We start from the raw sequence: 18805 nt of genomic DNA, 5'->3' as shown, positions 1-18805 counted from the left end.
TATCTTTTTTTCTCATCCCAAACTGCTTTTCACTCAATTTAGGCCTCAGCTCTTCACAGCTGCTAACCCTAGCCCTAGATCTTCTATTCCAGCATATGCGCAGTTTTTGTAGTTTCCATTTGTGTCCTTTGCACTTTTCCATGCTTGTAAGTGGAGTTTAAACAAAGTTTGACCTTGGAAACTACCAGCTAACAAGGTTAATTAGTCGATGTTTTGGAGATTTTGCTCACTTTCTAAAGTAGTCTTCATACTGTTGGATTATTTACATTACAACATGCATATGATGTACAAGCAAAGGTTGCAATGTGATGAACTTGGCTCAGTCATGCACATACAACACCTTCGACTGAAATGTCGTAATATTATATTGACTTATTGTAAGTCGCTTTGGATAAAAGCGTCAGCTAAATGCAATGTAATGTAATGCTATGAATGCCAAAAAAACTCAAAAATATCTTGTAAAATACAAGACTTTGATATTGATGTCCTGATTTAAGTCTATCTGTATTTTTTTTCATGGCAACCTTTTAGAGTGATAGGATCTGCTTTTAAGTTTGAATGTACTTTTCCTTTTATAACTTTGGTTTGCTATTCTGCCCACTAGGACAAAGTCTCGGTGGATAACGCTGAACATATTCATAAAAAAATTATAACTCAGTATTTCTCATTGATTCACATTCAGCCGGAGGCGTTATGTGCTGCACAGGAAAGGGAAATATGCCAACAAAATACAGCAGTAGTCTCTGAGACTTATTTTCTATATTGTGACCTCACAGTATAACTCTGTACCATAGACTCTATTATCGTCGTAGATGCTTTACAAGCCTTTACACTGTGTGATGTTGGCCTGCCCAGAAGAAAGGTTTGAGAGAAAAGAACATTTTGGTTCATCAGTCGATGTTCTGTTTTGCATACCAAAATGTACTGCCGTGGCTAAATGCTGTGTTCTCACTGCTGTTTCGACCCAATGATGCATAATAAATATGACTGGTTCAATTCTCTCTGTTTAACAATTGCTAAAAAGAAAGTTTTCAGTTGCATTCCAATTTGCATTTGAGATGGAGCATTGATGCATGCTCAGTTCATTTAACATTGCCTAAGTGGAATTTATTTGTGTTTATATTTTCTCATACATCAGAATAATCATATATCTGGAATATCTAACATATCTTTACCCTGACCGTTTGATAGGCTGCTTTGAAGCTCACTGTGCTACTTTAAATGCCTCAGGGTACATTTCAACACGGCTTCAGGCTCTCCATTGCTGTGTTAACGTTGTTATACAGTTAAGTATGTGTATTGCAAGTGCTTGTGTGTGTGTGTGTTTGTGTTTGTGTGTGTTAAACTCTAGGCTACAATAACAAAACAAAAAGAAGATCAACCATATGGCAGAATGGTTTTATACTAAAACAGCTTGAATTTCCTACGCTGCATAAAAAACAATAGATCGTGTTTTTCTGTAAATTAGTCTTTGTTGTTTACAAAACTCACATTGAAGGAACAATGTTGCCAATCAGTAACTTCAGGGAAGCAGGAAGATGTTTCAGTTCTGTTGTTTTTACGACGTAAAACTAAAAGATGTGTTGGCGATTGGAAAACCTGCCGTTGTTTATACACTTTTTATTCTGTCAGAGTCTTAACAGGCATAGTGAATGCATGAATGCAGTTCATTCTGCCATTGAAAGGAATTATAAGAAAAAGAAATTGTACAAAATACACTGTCCTTTTGAAAGGCAAATCCTATTTTAGCACATCAAATGAAAGGACTGAGAAATATTAAATCAATTCACGTTTTAATGAGTTTCAACCCAGGCAGCTTCAGTGAAGTCTGGTGAAGTGAAGTGGCATAAAGCATTTTTTTTTCTCATGAAATCACAGAAAATAAAGAGTTTTTTGTTGGAAAAATATGTGTTATAATTCCAGTTTTGAAGGTTTTGTCATTTATATTTTCCAGCATTGTAAAAATAAAAAGGAAACCCATTAATGCGGCGAAAAGCATGATCGGCAGTGAAAGATGCTGATAATATATTGTTGGAAGTGTTCAGTGTTTTATGTGAACAAAATATGTTTTATGTATTAGAAGTGAGAAAAGTAAAATAAATGGTAGAGTGTAATTGTGCTGTGTAAAAGACTCTGTTCTGTGTGATTAATTCTCAATTAATAAATTGTTGTTTTTTTGGTTTGTTGGTTGGATTATGGTCTACAGAGTAAATGATCAATATTCCACAATAAATGTTTTGCAATGTCATGTCTTCTCTTAAAGTAGTTTTGATTAATTTATAAAAAAAACTCAATTGTTCAGGATTGTGAGAGTGTTGGTTATATCACTAAGAATAAAGTGGGTATACATACTACTGCGTTTATTTCAATGTCATTTAGCTAAAAGGTGACAATAGTGTGAATTGTGTGGGCATACTAATATATGTGTAGTAGTAGTGTGTAGTAGTAATTAAAATGTCTTAACCTTATTCTATGGCTTTAGATGTTCAGACATTATTATCTAGTTTCTGAAAATATTTAAAGGCACTGGTGCAATAACTGCTTTGATTCCTAACATGCGATTGTGGGGGATATAATGAAAACCATACCTTCATAAATATGTCAGAATTGGCAAACTTTTAAGATTAAAGATTAAAGAGACAAACTGCTGCTGTACATATCAGCAGAATCACAGTACAAACTGAATAATTCAAGGTGCAGAAATGTTTTCCAACACCCATGAGACAAGGCTCACTTTTCTCTTGAAATTATTCATATTTGTCCAAGGGGCAGTAAGCCTGAGTGACAGCAAGGATAATACGATGTCCCAGATATGCCACCTGTGGGACAGACAGCTATTTTTCGGACTGATTGGAGACCGCACTCTAATCCAGTAGGTCATAGCACCTCCATGTGCAGTGCGCCATGAGACCATTAGGATACATCTACGGCTGTGGTTTAAGAGCAGTTTGCTTTTAATCCAATTTAAAAGCTGCATAGTACCCGAAACCAATTTAGCAACTTTTTGAGTTATGGGAAATCTAAAAAAGGTTAAGTAGTAATTGTGAATTAAAGTTACTAGATTTAAATGAGAGAACACATATAACTATGACTAAATTAAGAAATATTGCCTTCCAAAACAACTCACATTTCAACAACTTCAATAAATGTTTTAGATTTGTTCATGGTTAAGTTTCACTTAAGAGATATTTGTTATGGTTTGAAAACCATTACATGTAACTGTTTGGGTTCGCTCTCACTTCTCTCATCGGCCACAGTGGGAAGCTATTTTTATAATCAAATAGCATTAATAAACCCACTTTAACAGCAAACAGACATATTTAGCAACAAGTTGGTAAACACAGTGGAGCGTTGAGCAACCACACAGAGACCGTCCTCTTTAAAAGAAGGCATCTTTAGCAGGTATAATGGTAAAAATGTGCACTATCTTTTGTTGAATGTGTTAAGCCCTTGTCCCACTGTAACATAAGAATAATGAAAAAAAGACAGGAGACCAGTTTAGTCAGTTTGATTCAGTAGATGATTGCCATAAAAGTCTATACACATTGTCATGGTAATCCATTCAAAGATGTTTGGTCTGGTATTATTTTTTATTTATTTACAGTATTTCTTCAAAAATAGTCTGAATATCACAGGAAGGGGAACATGAAAAAGAAAAGGGAAATGCATTATGATTGTTCTGATTTGATTTTCTAATGAAAGCACACACTATTCATTCAACTAAAGAGACTCTGAACATAGAATAGAATTCCTTTATTGTCATCAACGAAATTAAAAAAAGCAATCCTCGCAGTGCATTTCCACATAAAACGAATAAATATATATCTATATAAACATATACACGCATAAACATATGCTCACACATCCATACCAACATGTATACATGCCCGCACATAATTTAAATATTGTTTACAATATAAAAATCACAGGGATGATATTTTGCATCTCTGATGTCGATCAGTTAATAAGTTAATACAACTATTAAAAAGTAGTGCAGTTGCAAGTTGTAACTGTTCAGTTCAGCGTTTGACGGTGTTCAGTTCTCGTATGGCTCTGGGGTAGACTGTTTTTCAGTCGGTTTGTCCTTGATTGAATTGACCTGTAGCGTCTACCGGAGGGCAGAAGAGCAAACAGGAAGTGTCCAGGGTGTGAAGAGTCTGCAATTATTTTGCCTGAGGCAACGTTGGCTGAAGAGTTCCTCCAGAGAAGGCAGTGAGCAGCCGATGACCTTCTGGGCTATGTTGATGACCCTCTGAAGGGCTTTCCTGTCCTTTTCTGAGCAGCTGGCACACCACGTGGTTAGGCAATATGCCAGCACACTCTCTATGGAGCATCGGTAGAAAGACACCAGAAGCTTCTCCTCCAGGTTGTTAACATAACGCACTCTTCTCTGGATATACTTCAGAAAATACTTCTAAGGGACAACACAAAAAGGGAAGGAAAGTTGTTTGAGAAATAGATCTTATTTTTTACTTTCTTTTGGAGGGGAGGTGGCACGCCTCAGCCTTGCAACACTCGGATGTTCCCACTTCCACAAAAGTGCAGAGAGCCTCATTGAACTGCTTTTATATTATGGAGGAGAACTACAGGGACTCACTCAGCCTTACAATCTGTTTCAAACGGTTGTACCTTTCCTTTACTGATGGAGGACCTTAACAAGGAGTGGAAAGATGGATGATACCAAATAGCTTGTCTAAAAGCTTGTGAATCTGAAAGGTCATCCTGAGCAGCAGGGGGTCAATGTGATGCTGTTTAGTGAGCATCACTTTACTTCAGGAGTTGCATATTAACACAGGGAGGATGAAAGTAGCATGAGTCAGCATTCATTTGATTCTGCACACACTGACTTGCAGACAGTGCATTTGGCTATTACTCAAATGCCACAAATAAGCTGTTTAACATAACGTTTTAAAAAAGCCCCATTTTTCCCTTATTCCTCCAGACCGGATCTCATATAGTGACCTGCATTAACCTCTCACTGACTTCCTGTCTGTAACCAACAGCTGCCCCCAATTTTAAAACAAGACAAGAGAAGAGATTATAATGCAAGAGTTTCTATTGATTGGGCTTTTTATAAAGGTTATACTAAGGTTGTGTCCGTCACAAAATGAGATAACTGCGACTTCTCACAGCCTGTCAGCGTGATGAAAGCCTAACTGACTTAAATATTTACGAAATGTTATCTTCTTATTCGGGCAAGGACACATATATTCATCAATCAAATTATTATTTTCTTGGGTAGGTACTTTAACTATTTGGTTATTATTTGTTTGACCTTTAATTACAGACATGCATAAAACATGCAACATCTTTTGAAAAATGCTATTTCATGACACTTAGATTGTTTGTGTTCTCAGGGGAAAACTCATGTGGGGTTTGGGTCAAAAGGACTGAGGCCTCTGGGGGCTTCAATACGCACAGGGTCGAGCCAGGCACTGCCTGTAAGAAGTGACAAAATGTGCGGAGACATCAGCTTAAATAGAAACGCAGCAAGGGAGCAGAGGGCCAATAAATGATGCACGTCTGTACACTGGCACACACAGAGGCAGGAGGAAAATAGACACCACAGGAGATTTAGAATCTGAGGCAGAAGAAGCATGAGAACGAGTAGCCTGCTACCAAAGCTTTTGAGCCCTAAAAATGTAACTCTATTTAAAAGGCAAAGTGTTTTCTCCATTAAGCCAGCATGTGATGTATCAACCATAATAAGATGGGAGTTAGTTTACGTTTGTAACTTGTCTTAACAGCTATGTTAATCTTTGTAGGTAGCATTACAACACTTTAAAGGTGGGGTAGGTCATTTTGGAGAAACCAGCTCGAGTGCGCTAGAATTTGAAAATACACAGCTGGAAAAAATCTGCCACTTCCTTATAGAGCCCCTCCTCCAACACACACAAACGCGCACATGACCAATGAGGGCAGATATAAGTTTGTGCACAGATGGAAGGCAGGCAGGCAGGTAGGCCATCCAGTTATTTTAGCCGGGCCGGCTAAAATGATTGGTCGTGCTTTTTACAGTACTACGGCTTCCACAGATGAAATTGTTTTAATGGATTTTTTGTCAAAGCACTTAAGATATTCATTGCTATCGGGATGTTAAGAGCATTCCATGGAATATAACAAAAAGTGTATCTCGAGCCGGTTTCTCAAACTTACATACCCCACCTTTAACAGAAGAATGCAACCTTTTTCATTCCTGCACAGAAGCTTTTGTTTTGGCGTGTGAGAAAGAAACTGTGACCATAGCCTCATCCCAATACCCCTCCTCGACTCCTCCTTTCCCTCACTCGCTGCCCTTCCTTGCGTCTTAGCTCCGCCTCCGTAAGACGCGAGCGAGAGACACGAGGAGGTGACGCGAGGACAGAGGAGTTCTCAGGTATTAATTGGGATGTCCTCGTTCACTCAAACGTCACTTTTAAACGACGTCTGTTAATGATGACATGTGCAGAGTTGTATCCCCTCTCATCGGGCTTAACTGAATAACCCTTTAGAACCGGCCCATTTGTTGTTAAATATTTATTTAAATGAATGAATCTTTCTCTTGTTAGTCAAGGAATTCAATGTAGGCCTATGATGGTTGGTCCTGCTTTTGTGTTCCGTTTTGGTGTAAAATGTAGCCTACATTTAAATACAAATATAATTATAGTAATGTGAAAGCCTTTTAGAAATGAATTGCACATAATAATTCCCACAGAGCTGTGAGCACTTATACATTTATGTGCCGCTTTTCCACTCATCTTCCAGTTGTTGGTTTTCCTCTGTTGAAATCGACCAGCTGTGAAGGTGGGGGCGGGGCTTTTATACGCGAGTAGTGACAACACTTCCGCTTAGTCTGCTCGCGTGTATCCTCCCTTTCGTCTCCTCCCGCACCCCTCCTCCCTAACCCCTCCTCGACTCCTCCATGTGCATTGCAGCTATTGGGACGTCCTTCAACATGGCGTGTCTTGATCGATTTCCGGGTCAAGTCCCGGAGGAGGGGAAGAGAGGAGTCGAGGAGGGGTATTGGGATGAGGCTAAGGAATGAGCATGAGCACTTGCTGTGATAAAGTAAAGAAAAGGAAACTGTGGTAACAGCCCCTAAATATCAATGTTCTTAATATGCTTCCTACATTGAGACCAGTGGCGGCCGGCCCATAGGGGCGCTAGGGGCGCCGCCCCACCTCTTCCCACATACAAAAAAAAATATTAAAAAAAATATGTAATTAAAAAAAATATATTAAAAAATATATATATATTTTATATTTTTATTTTTAATGAACAAGGTAAATATCATACAATTGGTATCACTAAAATGTATAATCTACAATAAAATCTCGTTTAAAATTGTGTTACGATGTCTAAAGTTACTGATAAGTCACCTGTTTCCTGCCTGGCCTTGCCCGTGGCATTAGTTTATCATTACCGGGCGGAGCCCCCGAGCCAAACAGCAGCAACCAGCACGTTGAAAAAGTCTCAATAGTAAACTGTGCCGCCGAAACATAATTTCAGCCAATCAGCGCCGTCAAATATTTTGGTCACGAGGGCGCTCACGTTGGAGCCCACGTTGCTTACGTGAGTTGTTGTTTAGACTCGTGAGTGACCAAGGTGACGCAGTAGTTGGATGAGAATGGTGTGCAGGTGGAGTCGGCGGACCTTGGTCCGCACCCAATTCCGTGCAAGAGCTACTCTCCAATTCTTTCGAAAGGAGAAGTTTGGGAGATAAATTGATACTTAAAGACCTTGGACCGGACCAACCCGATTTGTATATATCACAGCAAGCTCGTGAAAAAGACAACGTATCAACAAGGCTTCTCACATGGCTAGCTGGATGCAAACGATGCAAACAGGTAAATGCTATCTTTTGTTTCCCATGCTTGCTCTTCAAACAGCTGGGGACAGATACGATCTGTTCAGAAACTAGACAAAAGTTAAACAAGTACAAACCACAGACTGTCTGTGTCATGGAGAATACAGTCGCTGGTTTATGTATGTCTGTATAGGCCGTTGTTGTGAGTGTGGACGGTCGGATATAACCGTAGCTTAGCCAAGCTCCATTCAGAAAACAAGCATTCTAAAAGGTTTTTCGCCTGCCGTCTGTCTGCAGACTTGTCAAAGCATTAATTCATGGTTTTTACTAACCGGTATCAGTATGTTGTTACGTCGGCATCATTTAGAAACGTGTATTACAATTTAATCACGGTAAAATATGTTCATTTTGTTGTAGTTGTAGCCAGTACTCAAGTTGTAAAAAAAATCAGGGCGGATGGTGGATTTTATCATATGGGGACATAATTTGTGCGGATAATCCGCTGAGGGTGGGAGACCGGCAACAAGCATAAAGATAATTATTATACTCCTAAAACAACATGCATGTTATGGATGTTCAGATACTCCTTTCATTGCTCTTGACCAAGGCACCTCAGAATTGGAGTCGGTCCCTGGGCTGCCATGGCACCACTAACATTTAGGGTCAAATGCAGAGGACAATTAGTGCAAAATCTTTTTTTCACTTTAATTTAAAGGGGGGGAGAGGATACAAAAATGTAGTTATAATGGAAGTATATGGTACAAATCTTGTAGGTTAACAGTCCCTCATTTATTATTCAGATGGATCAGCTGATTATACTAATAATAAAGTCAAAATAGTTTTTTGTATTTTTTCAAAAAGCAGTTACTGGTATACGATCAAAACTGGTATCTAAAGGGTTACATTTGTATCGTAATTAATTAAATCATTATGTAAATTCTTCATGAAAAATGTGAGGAAAAAAATTTGAAAAATATTGATCCGTCATCATTTTATTGCAGTTCAAATACAAATATGTTATGTTAACATTCCCAATGTTACTTTTTTAACAGGGCATTAAGTGCAAATTGAAATTGAAATTGTTTACAAAATATGAAAATATATTAAAGGATTATACAGATAATACAAAATAGGACCAATGTTGTCAATGGCTGCCTACTCCACTCTCCCCCATCTCATAGAAGTTTCCAAAGATATTCATAATCATGCTTTTTGGTCTCAATTTGTCTGGCTCTTGCTTTCGGATTGTTAGCTAAGCAATGGCTTTGAAGCCAAGTCTTGAGATATACCTCTGGTCTGAACTTGTTCAGTGGAGGGCCAACACTTGATGAAAAGCAAGGCTGACATGCTTTTTACCTCTAGAGAGCTTCTAGTTGTGGTTAAAATGTTCATCTGACTAAGAATGAACCCACGTTCACACTCAGCTGTGGAGATGACCAGAGTGTTCACTGCTTGAAGGAGGGGTTTCAGCTCTTCTGGTGCTGGTGGTATCATTTCATCAACTGTTTTGAGTCTTACCAGCTAGCTAACATGAGAGAAAAACGTATAACTCCAAACTAAGTTGTTATTGCTGCTTATGTCCATAGATTCCACCTTTGGTGACTAAAGCAGTGAGTAATGACTAAGATTAATGACTCTTGACTTACCTGAAATGTTATTTTTAGTATTTTTAAATATGAAGTCCCTCAGATCGCGTTGTCCTCCTGGTCGCTTGGCCATTGTGATGACCGTTACCTGCGCTTCTGGCATCGATCAAACAGGCGCCAGAGCGCCGTCTGGCGCCCTCTAGGGCACTCGCATAGTATAGCGTCAGTGACTTGGTAAAAATGTCATTGCGTGTGTGCGTGCTCCCTCCCCACAGTATTTTACTCAAAATGCGCAAAGTTAATGTTGAAATAGCAGTAATACCAGTGCCACGTTCATTGATAAAATTACATAAGGGATGGAAAGGGGGAATGGCAGTTTTAGAAGGGGGATGATTTTGACCGTTTTTATTTCAGGGGGGATGCCATCCCCCCTCATCCCCCCTCAACTCGAGTACTGGTTGTAGCTCCCGAGCCAGCGCGTCTTGTTTGAATGATGCGAGTAAACACAGCTGGCAGCCGTGGTGAAACTCGAGCGACTAGAGCGATGCGATAGGAGCGTTTAGAGCGAAGCGAATATTCGCATCGCGTCCGGTCTGAACGCAGCATAAAGCGAGCTCCGCGCTGCACTGGAAACGCGCCATTACATCACCAGAAGTCCTAATTTAAGGGGTTATTTCTCCCAAAAAAATTGTTTTACTCACTATATCAACAGCCCCACCAACAATTATTTCCACCAGCCGCCACTGAATGAGACGTATTGATTCTACAGAAAGGCGCTAATATCTAAGACTACATCAGGCTCAATATATGAGACTGAAAGCCTTTCAATAACTTTGAACCAGATGTAGTTCAAGGTTTGATTAAAAATGTAGTCGACAGCGAGGCGGTTTTATTACAGAGAGCTTCTGCAAAACAGAATGTGGCCTTGTGCAGACTGAGTTAAAATGCTATAAATCAATTATTTCTCCTTTGCAGCACTTTTCTAACTGTTTGTATTCATGTTTGCTCTTCCCAAAGCCTGAGATTTCAGCGCAAAGGGGAAGGGCACAGGCCATGCTGAGTTAATCCATCCTTGGGGTCTTTGGCATAATCTTTGCCCAGGAGCCCGGTTGCCTGATGCTTGCATTTCTCCAGCATCCCGGCAGTGTTTGTTCAGGATTATAAACAAATCTCATAAACAGACTTAATGTCAGTCATTTACTGTAGCAAACCTAATAACCTACCACAGTTAAACACATTTGTCCAAGCACACAGCAAAAGACAATTCTAATAGCCGATATTTCAAGAACTTAAAGTTGGCTTGCCATGACATTATGAAAATACTTTTATGGTTTTCAGAAAATGAGTGACTTGTTATATAATGTCATTAGGTTGCCATTTTTGTATATCTATCTTTTGACTAACTATAATTTAATTGCAATACATTGGGTAAATACCGTCATGTTATCCTGAGTTTGACATGTATTAACTTTGATTATTCCTTAACTTTTCATCTAACACCATCCTCAGGTTAAAGTCAAATACTTGTCAAATACTACCTTTTTATCAATTATACAAACTAGCTGGGTATGCTGATATGCCCAGCTGACAAGCAGGTGTATTGTTTAAAAAGAAACGAAATGGCACCATAATCTACAAAATTAAAATCATGCGGTTTTTACACTTCAAACTATTAATTTAAACAAAAACCCATTGAGAAAATGTATGTTAAAGATAATAGAATATAGCCATTAGAAAAAATGCAGCCTCGCCTCAATGTTCCCACTTCTACAAACGAGCAAAAAACTGCTCTTATATACAGTATGCCGGCGAGTTACTGGGGTTCACTCAAGCTGCTTCAATCTATTGAACATTTCTGTCTTTGATGGAGCTCAATTCAGGTTTCAGGATGCATACCAGCTTCTTGTGACAGTTAGAGGGTTGTGTGGTCATTTTCAAACAAATCTGAAAATGTCCACACTCATAATCAATCAAATTGAGAATAAGCTTTACGATTTGAAGCCACAATTTCAAGAACAGCCTTTCATTACCAGGAGTATTTCATTTCAATTGGTTTTATAGAAGTGAGGGCAACAGAGGCGGATTTAGGATTGTAGGAGATCTGGGGCTTAGCCCAGGAGTCGTTGGGTTGGGGGGGTGCAGGGGTACAGTGCTATTTTTTATAAGTGGGGGGTGGACCGAACATCCTTTAGGGGGGTCGTCACCTCCTCTCGGGGGGTCCGGGGGAAGATTTTTTTTAAATATTGAAGTTGAAAGCATCAATCTGGTGCACTTTGAAAGCAACATTAACCCTACCTTAATAACACCTTAAAGCAGACAAAAGGCACTGGAGAACACTCATTAACCCCCTTTAATGAAGCAAACGAATGCCTTAACTCACTCAAATAGTCGTTTACTTATTAAGGTGAAACGAATGTGCGTAGAGTTTTAAAGGATGCGGATAGTCTCACCTTGATTGTGGCGCATTGCTTATCGTTTTATAGATCTATTCTCATCCACCATCTTTGTTTGTGACGTAAAGAGTGTAAGAGTCACGTTTCTGAATCGGACACTCTGAGTGGATGCAGTCACAGCCAATCGGAGTCTGATTCAGAGGGTTGCCTGTCAGTTCTGTTGTTATGTGTACTGAAATGAGAGCCGATATAATTCCACGCGCGAAAACAAAATACAAAATGGAATACGTCATTTTCGTGTCTTAAAAGTAGACTGAGGTATGAAGGGTTAACGTTACATCTTAGGATAATTTTTAGTCATGTTCTGTATACATACTAACATATAAGGGTATACTTAGTGTGGTTACTCCATGTTTACTAGCTATAACATTAACGTTACATCACTTTTTTTCACTTCTTACTCAGTGCAGATATCACCATTAGATTAACAAACCTGAAACATCATCCATTTCTTCACTGCTGGTGATGACATTGTTGTCAGCTGCTGATACTGCTGCTGCTGCAGCTTGTGGCGCCGGCTGCTTCGATGACAATAACTTTCTAATATCCATAACTGTATAGGCTATTAGCTTAAAACTCGTCAGGCACTAGGAAGGATCACTTCTTCTTCAGGGCAGGCTACGCAGTACGCAGGCTAATGCCCCACAGTGGCTGCCTCTCTGGTGGACTCCGGTACTGCACATTACTCCCGAGACGTTTTAAAAAAAAAAAAAAAAACATTTTAAATTTTTTATTTTTTTTTATGAGTGAAACATCCGGGGCTTTTCAGAAAACATCCGGGGCTTGAGCCCAAGTAGCCACCCCCTAGCGCCGCCACTGGAGGGCAACCAAAGTGGATCTACTTTAATAACGAAAACACATTCATAATAATTGGTATTTTCTCTTGTAAAAAAACAACCATTCAGCCTTAGTAGAAATGTATAATGCACTGATTTATTTTTTAACTCCTGTATGTGATAGTATGTGATCCTGCTCTATTTCAGGCTACCCCCTTTTGTATTTATATTTCTTAAAGTTTAAATATGCTACATAGTCTGTGCTGCAACAGACTACGTGAGCCCTTTTTACCCCTTAATTTTGCGAATAATATAATCATTTTTAATTCTCATTCTGTTTGGAAACTGGATGATTGGACAACACACTCTCACTCCCTAAGCGTCCAATAGCGACGTTTGGTCAGTGTCCGTGGCGTCCAATTGTGACGCTCCTAGGCTCCTTCAGCGTCATAAAGAGACGCAAATAGCTTTCAACTGATTGCAATGTATTCCCATCTGCGTCGGGATTTGACGCTCATGGACGCACGGCATTCGTTTATGTCGGCTGCCCTTAAAGGTAATGTGAGCGTCCATTCCCAGGAGTAAAGGATGGCAGAAGACACTACACTACCCATAATCCCCAGCTATCGTTTGGACTACACCATGTGCTCTTGACAAACCCCGTGATAGTCCTCAAGCTCTGTGATTGGAGAGTGTGCTCCGAGGGTTAAGCCAATTCTCGAACAGCACTTGAAATGGGATGGAACCACGGCAGACTGTCCAAAACTGGATTTGAACGGGTCCACCGCGTCCCCCCTCCCCCACCCCGTCCCCAGAACTACACATGCTGGCTATTCTGTTTCGCAACATGTTCTCTATGGCACGTCTCTACTGGGAGTTGTAGTTTTAAAAGACGTTTTCGTATTTCCCATAATAAGAAGTTGCCAGTATTAAACTGTGTACATCCCTGGAGGTTTAGGGGAAAGGAAACACTCACATTTAAAACATATAATTAATAAATGGGTGAAAATTGCTTGTGCCCATTATGGGCAGTATTACTATATATACCCACATGCCAGCTAAGGTCAGAAGAGCTTTATTTAACAACTGGTCTTATGTGTGTGACCCCTGTGATAACATTACATTACATTAATTGATAAGCCTGAAACATGCACTTGTCAAGGTTCAGAGGCACATTGTGCAAATATGGCAGTAGCCATCGATCAGCTTAAGATAAGATATACTTTATTGATCCCAAGTTGGAACATTTGCGTTACATCAGCATGTGTAACAGTTAAATATGCAGTTGTGTTTATTTGAAAATCATTTAGTATAATCACATAAATTCTGTGTTTTATATTCAACAATTCTGTGTTCTTTATTTATTGATTGTTCAATACCTGACAAGGCCGGAGATGAAATATCTACATACATCTATAAGAGTATAATACATTATGTATAATATCAGTTAAAATAAGTGCTTCAACATAGTTAACATTGCTGGAGGTATGCACAAATATTGATAGATGTCTTGTAATGCACTATTGAGGAACCTGCAACCCAAGTTTTTCATTCAGTGCAGAACTACACCACAGTTGTGTAGGCCTATATGATATGTCAATAAACCTTAGAAAATCTTGAAATCTTGAAAGGGATGTGCAAAATAGCAATTATATACAGTCTTTAATGAACTATTAGAGAATAACGAGTAATGAATATGCTTTAAACGGATCTGCAGATAAATATTTAGTCTTCTCAAGCACCAACTATCAAATATCTCGCCTGATTGTTGGCACTTGACAATCACCTTCACTGAATTTCATTCAGGTGTAACTAAAGTCTGATTTAAGGGTTGTTTATATTTCACATCATTAATCCAAATCTGTAAAGTAACTAAAATAAATGTAGTGGAGTAAAAATACCAGGTTAACCTTAAAGAAAGCCCTCAGGATTATAAAAGACCACCATCACCCCAGCCACAAACGGTTCTGTCTGCTGCAGTCTGGCAGGCGGTACCGCAGCATCCGGACTAAAACCACCAGACCCAGGGACAGCTTCATCCCACAGGCCAGAAGACTATTAAACACCTGAATTTAGAAATAACATTCATCTGGCTGCTACTTAGAAATTATTTATCTAATATATCATATTCCAATCACTTGTATATAGACTCTTATTGCACTATTTCACAATTTTTTCTGTGTATCTGTTTTATTGCGTAGCACTGTTGGAGGAGCCTGTGACCTAAGGGGGGGAGGGGGGTAGGACACGTTCGATTCCTGTTTTGAATAGTGTGCCGTCGATGGGTTTCATTCCATTTCAAAGTCCTTTTGGACGCTCTGTGTGTAAACGTCGCGCATCCAATCACAGAGGTTGAGGACTGATCACGGGGTTTGTCAAGCTAAGCACATGGTGTAGTTCCAAACGATAGCTGAGGATTCTGGGTAGTGTAGTGTCTTCGGCTATCCTAAAACGCCGAAAAAATATTTGTTTCTCCGAATCGAAGGGGGAAAATACAAAAGCATTGCACACAATTCAAACCAATCAATGTTGTGTAATTAACAAGGACAATTTGGTGTTTTTTAGTCGATGAGTAGTGCAGATATCACTGTAAAATCAATCGACAGTAAGGAGAATAGGCTACTTACTTCCGGGTGTAAAATTCTCCGTTATCCAATGGGAATGGACGCTCGTAATACAATACAGAGGACATGATCATTATCTTTTAAATAACGTTAACTGAAGGGAACAATCTATTTGACACAGCTGAAGCTCTGGCCTTCCTTAAAAACTAACTAATTTAATAAAAATCACAGTTGCATTACACACAATGCACTGTTTTTTGAGAACACAAATTCGTAACTAATGTAATTTTACATTCTGACGAAAAATAAAAATTATTATGAATACAAATAAAATAAAAGAAGCCTCCCGTGAGTTACTACAAGCTATATAGTAGATTTTAAAAACGTTGTATAGAATAAAAGCTCACTGCGGGACGTTGTAGAAATGCGTGTGTGCACCACGACAAAGGAGCCTCATTCACTTTACATTGGGGTTGTTTGCGTGGTGCCGACACGCAAATGTAACAAAGTTCGTGACTCCACCACGCATTGTGGTGTTAAGGAGTCGTGGTGGAGTCACGCATTCTGGTGAGATCAGGTTGCAATAAAGATAACACCATTAAACAGTTACACAACATAACAGAAATAATATCGATAGCAGCGTCCCTAGCAACCACCTTGGTAACAATGAAAACGTCGCGATTTCCTGAAGTAATCTTTGTAATAACTAGCAAACTAAAGATCATGTACATCCACTGCACACATAATCAGAAATAACAACTCATATTTCTCGCATCAAATGACATCAAAACGCATTTTAATGGCCAAACTAACTTTAAAATAGGCATTTTCTACCGAGAATAAAACGAATTTCGGCCATGTTTTCTTTTTCTGCAGGGAGAAATTTGAAGATCACGTGACATAGACGCCAGCTATCGGAATGAATGGTGAAAAAAACGGGGTTTGTCAAACAGAGCACATGGTGTAGGCCAAACGATTCTGCCATCCTTTACTCAGAAAACATATTTGTTTCTCCGAATCGAAGGGGAAAAATACAATAGCATTGCACACAATTTAAACCAATCAATGTTTTGTAATTAACAAGGATAATCTGGTGTTTTTTAGTCGATGAGTAGTGCAGATATCACTGTAAAATCAATCGACAGTAAGAGGAGTACTTACTTCCGGGTGTAAAATTCTCCGTTATCCAATGGGAATGGATGCTCACATTGCCTTTAAGGGCAGCCGGCATAAACGAATGCCGTGCTTCCATGAGCGTCAAATACCGACGCAGATGGGAATACATTGCAATCAGTTGAAAGCTATTTGCGTCCCTTTATGACGCTGAAGGAGCCTAGGAGCGTCACAATTGGACGCCACGGACACTGACCAAACGTCGCTATTGGACGCTTAGGGAGTGAGAGTGTGTTGGATTGGAAGGCAGACTGGGGCCACTAATCTGTGTGTTTACACTGTCCAGATTTGTGTGCTACAAAACTAGCAATGTGTGAAAACAATAAAGAACAATAAAGAAGCAGTTAAGTTAAATATTAATAATAATTATACATTATATAATACAAGGGCGCCTTTCAAGGCTCTCAAGGTCGCTGATTATTGTGACCCATAGTTCACAATGATTAATATAAAAACATTTTTCGACAAAAGAGATACTTTTGGTTTTCCTCATTCACTAATTGGCTTGGATTCTACTGTCAGCCAAGATAAAAAAGCTTATTAGTTGGTTTCACACCATGTTCCAGCTTCGATGGTCTTTCTGCTTCCTAATTGCTTCTGCAGCCTTTTAAATTATCTGACGAAAATGCTTTTCTGGAATACATTGCTAAATGGCACATTTTAAAACATTTCCTGTGTTTTAGTTTATCCAAAAGACATTGCTTTGAACTCTTCTGTTAAAGTTTTTAAATGTGCTTTTTCCTTTTGTCTGCTTAAGGCCAAACACAGGTAGGAGAAGATGTCCTGAAACGTACTCTCTTTTAAGTGTTTCGAATTCACGGAAATCATGAAGTATGCTTTCATAGTCATTTGATATTTCATGCCTTTGCTCTGTTTCTACCTGAAGAAAAAAAAGTATTGTGTGGGCAACGGACCACCCTTCTCAAATGGAACTTTTTCAGGCAAGCCATTCCTAAAAGATGCTGCATTCAAACCACCTCTAATAGAATCTTTTTAATGGCACCGTTCATGAACACAACACTCATACGACTACCGATGCACCTGTAAACCAGAGACCATCCTGGGTTCACACGAGCCAAATCGTTCCAGGGTGTAATGTCAGGGGCCAACTTCCCCACCTTAAAACAACGTAAGTGGTAGATTACCTTCATACCCCCGCAAACTTCTTTCCTCAGTCAGTCAGTTTGCTAAACAGTAGATTCATCTATACACAGCACACGTCGTTGCTGTAATGTATTGCTGTATACTGTATGTACGCTATAATGTGTGTCCCTATAGGCAGACAAAGGCACGGAGCACCTTCATTTCATTGTATTTTGAACACACACTGTATCCTTTTGTGTTCATGAACTTTCACCGAAAAATGCATTACGCACATTCTCATATTTGTTTTGCTTGTTAAGTTGTAAATTGTGGTGAACTTTTACAACTCTCATGTCAAAGGTTGGTTGATATCTGCCAACGGTGAGTTATAATGACAACAATTATATAGCTGCACATTACCGGGTTCATATTCTGGAAATGTTTCTAGTTTTCTTCCCATGTTGTTATGTTGCATAACTGCTTATTCATTATCAATAGGTTATAGGTTGTTTCTGGTTACTTTTTCTCTTGTAACTACTCACAATGTTGTGTGCTGTATGGCAAAGTGTTACCTGAATGTTTCATGTTTTTTTTGTATATTGAAGGCTGCAAAAAAAGTGTGGTTTCCAACCTTTTAAAAAAATAAAAAGAAGGCTGGGCTCACTGATGCCTTTGGAGAAGTGGTGAGAATGAGATAGCCGAGGTGTTTGACATCTTTATTTGCTACTGAAAAAGAAACCTTGAGGGAGTCTCTAAAGTGGGGACACAGCTACACAGCTGTCGGTCTTATTTATTTTTTCAGGTTTTGCCTTTCCATCAGATGTACCCTTCATGTTTCCCTCTAGCTACCTGTATGATAAAGATTGAGCTTTTTTTCACCTGTCCTCTGGTTTCATTAAATATATGTTCTGTTTTTATCCTCCTGCTAGCAGATTTATGCCTGCCTGCCAGCATTTGCTTTTTGTATGCAAAGCCAAAACACAGCAGGACATACTGTATCAGAGAGAGGCATCCCACAGGATGAAGCAGATGTTATAATGCTGCAAGTATTAATGTGGCAGCCGGGGGAGGTCTCAAAATACTCACCTGAAGTCGGACAGCTCGGAGTCTTCTTCTTCTTCTTCTTCTTCTTCTTCTTCTTCTTCTTCGGTGGAGGTGTGTTTTTGAAGAGGGAAGAGGGTTTTTCACTTTTAGTTCGTTTGTTTCTGTTTCAATCGTTTTCTTTCACTGTATGATCTTACGTGGGGATATTTGTACTCTTTCCAAGTACGGTTAATTTGTTTTTCCGTGCCTCGTGGCTGGGATGGCGTCCTTCGGGGCGCCGCCGGTGTCTCTGAGACACGGAGTGCGTTTGGTGGCTCAGGCCGCAAGCACAGTGGAGCAG

The sequence above is a fragment of the Pseudochaenichthys georgianus genome, chromosome 1, assembly GCF_902827115.2.
Source record: "Pseudochaenichthys georgianus chromosome 1, fPseGeo1.2, whole genome shotgun sequence".
NCBI lineage: Eukaryota > Metazoa > Chordata > Actinopteri > Perciformes > Channichthyidae > Pseudochaenichthys > Pseudochaenichthys georgianus.
Note: the sequence above shows the minus strand (reverse complement) of the source record.